Here is a 6,757-nt window from a genome sequence, read left to right as displayed (position 1 = left end):
ACCATATGGCAGTGTGTATGCGTTGACAGCCAGTGTCCCACTGGGAAATAACTGTCCAAAGCCACAACAAACAGTCCACTGGGTGTGAATGTTTATGAGACACTGGCAGTAAGACTTGAACACAGAGGAAGAAACAGATGGACATTAAGTTCTAATGGGTTTCTTTTGGTAAGAACCAAGTGTTTCTCATGTTGCCTGTGTTCACAATGTAAAGTCCTGGCACAGATGGAGAGAGAGTCAAAAGAAACCACTGTTAATTTACTAGGATATACAAAAATACCTGTTGGACACGATTTCTGTTGGAACTCAATCGCTTGCATATAGTAATGCAGCTTCAGTCCACGTGTATACTGTATACCAGCTGAGCTACCTCTTGCCTAACCTACATACTAGTTGTTCTGTGACCACATGATTTTCTCGATGTACTTTTAAAGGAACAGTTCACCCAAAAATAAAATTCAGTCCTTATGTCCTCCCTCCATGTTGATGGAAAGTCAGGTAAAGTTTTGTAGTCCTCAAAACATTTCTGAAGCTTCACAGCAAAACAGCATTGCAGCATTCTCCTAAACAACTGAAGTAGCTGGAAACTTGTTTTAAAACTTAAAAAACAACACAGATCAACCCGGTATTATGCCAAACTGTTAAATAGAGATATGTAAGATATATAAGTGTTATCCCTACATGTAGGGCTAGCAGATGAGAAGAAAATATGTAGGCATGACAGTTGCCATAGATGGTGCCCAGAAGTGCCACCATTTATTTTAATATTTATTTATATTTTAAAAAAGAAAATATATTTTATCATTTTTCTTACTAATTACTTGCCACACACTCATACACCTGTGACCTAACCACTCTTAGCAACAATAACTGACTTGCATATTGTTATTATTTTTTTGGTTGTTGTGTTTTTTCTAATCCTCTCATATTTCTTCTGACTGAATGTACGCATTATGATATACAGTATGTTACATGTGAACCTTTCCATCCATCTAACTCTATTGTATGTCTTAACTCCTGATGACACAATGACAAGTAGTCATTGTAGTTACAGTCTTTTCAGGCAAATACATAAATAATGATCAAAACTCTAGATTCACACTTAACAGCCAATTTCTATTCTGATGATTCCTGCTTGTCCCAGAGGAACACCCCACCCCCAACCCCAATCCCAGTGGTCTGGTGGCCCCACAGAGCAGGCCGGTGCTCCTTGGCCAGTGTTTGTGAAAGGGCCCCAAGCTGCCCCTCACTGCGACTAATGAGGCGCGTGACTCATCAGACCAAACATGGGATTAGCTGGTAATGATCTGGCAAATGGTTTTGAAATAATAATTATCTGTCCCTGTGCTAGATCTACAGGGAGAGAGGTAAAGCTGGGTTTAGTTACAAAAGACAAGAATAGAAGAAGAAGAGGTAAAATACAAAAGAAGGCAAGCAGAGTAAAGAGGAGGATAGACGTAGAGTACAGGAACTAACAAAAATGACACTTTTCGATACACTAGTCAAATCAGCAGGAGGGCATTTAGCTCCCATTTGAAACATACACCTTAATATGTAGCTCTCTGTGTGTGTGCAATGTCAGTAACAGCACATGAGTTGGAGCTGGCTCATCTGAGCTCGTATTGCCAGGTTATGCAAGACAAAGAAAACATGGATCAAAACCAAGAAAAATGTTAGAGGTCATGCGATCAGTATTGTTGGTCTTTGCTGCCATCTGCAGGGAGCTGCATAGAAGAACATGTGGTGCTGCATGCTGTTGTTACATGTTATCCTTTTGGCTCTCATGGGGTTCTGGGTGATTGTAACAGCAGTTACAGCACAGTAGAAATCAGCAGAAAGCCAAATATTCACACAAAAGCTGACAAAATGAGCAATGAAAACCGTAAAATGATGAATACTTAAGGAATAAACTAAAGAAGGCTATATTCTGGTGGCAGGTTCTTATCAAATTTTACAGAGGCGCAAAAGACTCTACAGCAGGTGATTAAAACCACCAGAACATCACTGGTACCATGTACAGAGCATCAGCGACATCAGTGAAGTGAGATGTCTGCACGGAGCCCAAAGATACTAAAAGACAACACCCACCCAGCCACAGTCTGTTCACCCTGCTGCCATCTGACAACAGATACAGAAGTACCTGCTGCTGTACCACCAGACTACAGAGCAGCTTCATTCTCCAGGCTGTGAGACTCCTCAGTTCATCATCAACACTCCACCATGAATAGTTTATTTTTCTTTTTAATTAGTCTGTTTAGATTTTTGTTGTGTGTATGTGTGTGCGCAGCTAAGGGAATTACAACTGAAATTTCATTATACAATCTTGTGGTGCATAACGACAATTACATAAATCTGGAATCTTAATTAATAATCCCACAGGAGTGACCTGATGTAGTGAGTAGTGACTCAGTTCCTGACGCACTGATAAATTCCTGTAAAATGTGTTTTATAAAATAATGTTAAACCGCACAATACTGTTTTTCTGAGATATTTTCAGATAAACTAACAGAAACTGTTGCTGACAGTTTGAGGAACTGAACATAATACAGTATGTTGAGATGAAAACATCCTAATTTGCTTAGCTGTCCATAAAAGGTTATTCTTCCAAGGATGAATGAATTAATGAATGGAATTCTCTTATGGTCTACCAGAACCTTTTTGAGATCAACTGAAAGTCTTTGGCCATGAGACAGAGGCAGGTTCCCTGCTTGCATAGGCCAAAAGGCCTGCCTCTTCAGCATCGTGGTGTGTCCACCACTGGGTTCTCTGGTTGCTGCAGATGTTTGTTGCCATGACAGGTATTGCCAACCTTCTGGTCTTAACTCCAAGCAGCTGCCTCAGGAATGTTTTTTTTTTAACATGGTACAATCAAATCATATGCCTCCAGATTTTTCAAGGCTTCAGAAAGAATTCCTCAGGAGGTGGAGTTTGAGACACCCAGAACGCCGGACCTACTGCTACCATCAAACCAACAAATCTCTACCATAATTAATGTTGTTAGTTACTTAATTGTTAGTAAGGGATGAAGAAGTTAAAATTTAAGAAGGAAAAAAAATAGCAAATAACAACTTACACTGGCATAGAATTTCATTAACTTGACCATCTACTCAATTATATATACTTATGTTATATATACATACATATATATATACACATACATATATATGTATATATGTATGTATATACACACACACATATATATATATATATATATGTATGTATATATATATATATATATATATATATATATATATATATATATATATATATATATATATATATATATATATATATATACACATACTGTTTTCACTGCAGGAAAAGCACAGGTGCAATTAATGCCATTAATAATAACTGTAATCCATTTAGATGAGCCAGTTCTAGGGCTCTGCTATTGTTCATGCTGGATCAACTTAAATGGCTTACTGGGGCACTTCAAGGGTGTCCAAGCCTTGTGGAATATTACTGGATATGTATGAATAAAGTAGTATAGAGCCTTTTTGGGTTCCAGATGAAGCTGCATGCAATCTGATAAATTGCTTCTAGTGATGTCACTCATCAGCTAAGTTGCGTTGTGGGTAATATAAAAACCAGGTTTCAAAAAAGGAAAAATATGTGCAATAAAAAAGTAATATATCTGGTTCTGCTGTATCGATTTTGATGATTTGTTTTTTAACTGTACACAGTGTTATAGGAGTGTAATGTTAGACCAGTGGACTGCTTTTCAAAACCTGGCTCCTATATCACCACAGTGCAACTTAGCCACTTAGTGGCATCACTAGATACAATTTATCAGACTGCATGAAGCTTCCTCTGGAGCTAAAAAGGCTTGTTTTTTCACATATGTAGTAGTACTCCACAAAACCTGTAAACCACGGACTCTCGACTCTGGATGAAACAGGTTTCAATTTTGAAAAGAAAAAAAAGTGTTAAGAAATCTAAGGTTATATGTTGATAGAGCAGAGTCTCAGCAATCATGCCATATTTCGGTACTTTTTTCATTAAATATACTTTTTTCCTGTCATTACACCGTCAGACACCGTAAAAAGCTAATTATTCCTATTTATTTAGGCTAACATAGATTCAGAGCTTATAAAGTATTACATCTATACCATAAGTACACATATATTCTGTTAAATGTTGAATATTTACTTTTGTTTATTTTTTACATGACTTCACATGTACTCATTTAGAAACTCTTACATCATGCAACTTTTATAATTAGCATTAAATATACCAAATAGAATTTTGGATATAAAAACAACATTTTAAATTTTAAATAGCGAAGTACTTTAATAAATCAGCTATAATTGGGGAACAGATCATAAACAAATGAATACATTTTTAAAAACAAAATATCCATCTGATGGTGTTGACTCAGACCTGACGGTGTTGACATAAAGCTGACGATGGGACTGAGGACTACAGTTCCAAATATTTCACCACTCAAGTCAATGTTGCATTGATTAATAACTTTATACAACAATTTGGTGACAATATTTGGTAAATCAATGAATGCTCTGAAGCCCTGAATCCATTTATGCAGTTCATCAGGGCATGGACTATTTGACTTGAAACATGTTGGTTTATTCATGATTTTAATCATTATAGTATCAGAGTGCATTGACTACTGAGTAGTCACGGGCTGGAATGTCAACATGTTGATGGCTTTGATGCTGATGTGATCCCATTGCAAGATGGTCTCCAGTTTTATTTCTAGTTTGCTCTATTTGCCAATGCTTTATCAGTTTGTTTCCCTCTTTTATTGTCCCCTAAAATTTATTTTTTAAAGCTTTGATTTTGAAACATTGCGCATCTTGCTTTTTTTTTGGTATTCTCTTCTTCTTTTACATCACCCCTCTACAGACAGCTGCTGTCATAACTGCCTATAAACAAATGAAAAGTCAGACTTTAATGGAATTACCATTCAATTAGTGACTATGAAGTCTATTATGTTTAATTTGGTAAAATTTTGGTGAAATTTTATAAAATGGTTGTGAAATGGTGCAACTACATTCACTTATAGTGTTAGTCATTGGGGGTAACATTCATGTTGGGGTACGCAGGCCTGTTTGTGAAAGAAATCTTGTATATTTTAAATAAAGAGGTTACAATTAAACATTAAAAAGCCATATAACTGTTTATTGTGATCCTAAATTATAGTCAAAGCCACATTTAGGGATGATTTGGATGTTTGTGTCACCACCGTCAGACAGCAAATCTTACGGTTTGACGTTAGAAGGTGGTGACAAAAACAGGCTTTTTTCTAAGAAACTCATGAGTTGTAAACAGGAACAATCTTGTTTTCTTTCTGTTCGCTTGCTGCTTCTGGCTTCTTTGCAAAATGCATACATTAATGTCATAGTTTAAAATAATCATTTCTATACAAAAGAGAAGGTGTTGACATGTCATGGTTGTGACAGTAGACACATAAATAAATATGTAAAAATTATTGATAATATACCAGACTTCTGACAGCTTTTGTGACCTTGTTGCATTTAGCAAACATGGAGGGTGGAAAGGGTTCATCAAGAATATAGTTGACCAAGTGTGTGCCTGATTTAAGAGCTTTTTCATAAATATCTGACGGTGTTGAAAATCCCACTGCTTTTAGTTTTAAAGATGTTTTACATTCTACTCCATCTGGAATATGCATTATACATTTTACATGTTTGTTTTTTTTTCAGTTTTTGCTCAAATTGAAATGTTATTCTCTTGTTATTATTAACTGGTTTTGTGAGTACTGGGCTGACGTATAATCATATAAACTATACAATTATAAACAAACATGTAAAAATGTTGCACTTGTGCAAAAGACCCACAGCTGACCAACCATGATTTTTTTAAACAAGAAAATGTTATTCACTTTCTACGGAACGGACATGTTTTTGCCGAAGTCTCAAGAATCAGTGAAACACACTTGTGTGAAATAGATGGAGTTAGAGTTAGGCTTAGTTATGCTTTAATGAAAACATTATTAATGCTATTATTCCCACCTGTGCTTTTCCTGCAGACAAATATATCTGCCCAGAAAAAGGTCTTATTTATAGTTGTACCTCCAAACTAAACCTTTTCACTTCGACATCATACTCAGTAAGTCCTTGCTAGGTGCACGTGGACTTTTATTTTGAAGTCAGAGGACTCTTGTTCTTGAATCCTCTTAGCAGATTAGCCTTTCAAAAGCAAACCCTTCAGCTGCCCTGATGGTGATCAGAGGTACACTGTTTTACACCGTGAATAATACCACATTAAAGCTGTGTGAGATTCCGCCATGTTTTCACGATGTCGCACGAGCACCAGAGAGATTCAGAGGAGGATGACAGTGATGACAGTGAGAGCGAATCAAGTGGAGGACGAAGCGGTTCAGCTCTCGGCACTTTCTTCAAGAGTTTACTTTCAGGTGGGTAATTGGAATTCTCCATGTCAGTTTGAATTAAAAGCATAACTGTAATTCATACTGTTATGATGACTGGACTTTTTAGGCTAGGCGTGTCTCAACTATGTGAACCAGCATGCACAATTGTCTACTAAAGCCCGAGAACGGGCACCCCTGGACGTAATGTAACCATTATTAATTTAATTAAGATCCACCCGTGCTTCTCCTGCTGCTGCGATAACAAACAGACCTTATGCCTAAATCCTTATTCTTCACATTACTTTACCGGTTTCTTGGTGCCTTTGTAAATACTGGCAGTATTTTCCATGTATTACACGAACAGTAGAGGGCAACGGAGGACCGTCGCAACTTGATGACACC

The sequence above is a fragment of the Pagrus major genome, chromosome 18, assembly GCF_040436345.1.
Source record: "Pagrus major chromosome 18, Pma_NU_1.0".
NCBI classification, from domain to species: Eukaryota; Metazoa; Chordata; class Actinopteri; order Spariformes; family Sparidae; genus Pagrus; species Pagrus major.
The sequence above is the reverse complement of the archived record's forward strand: the minus strand, read 5'-3'. Positions refer to the sequence as shown.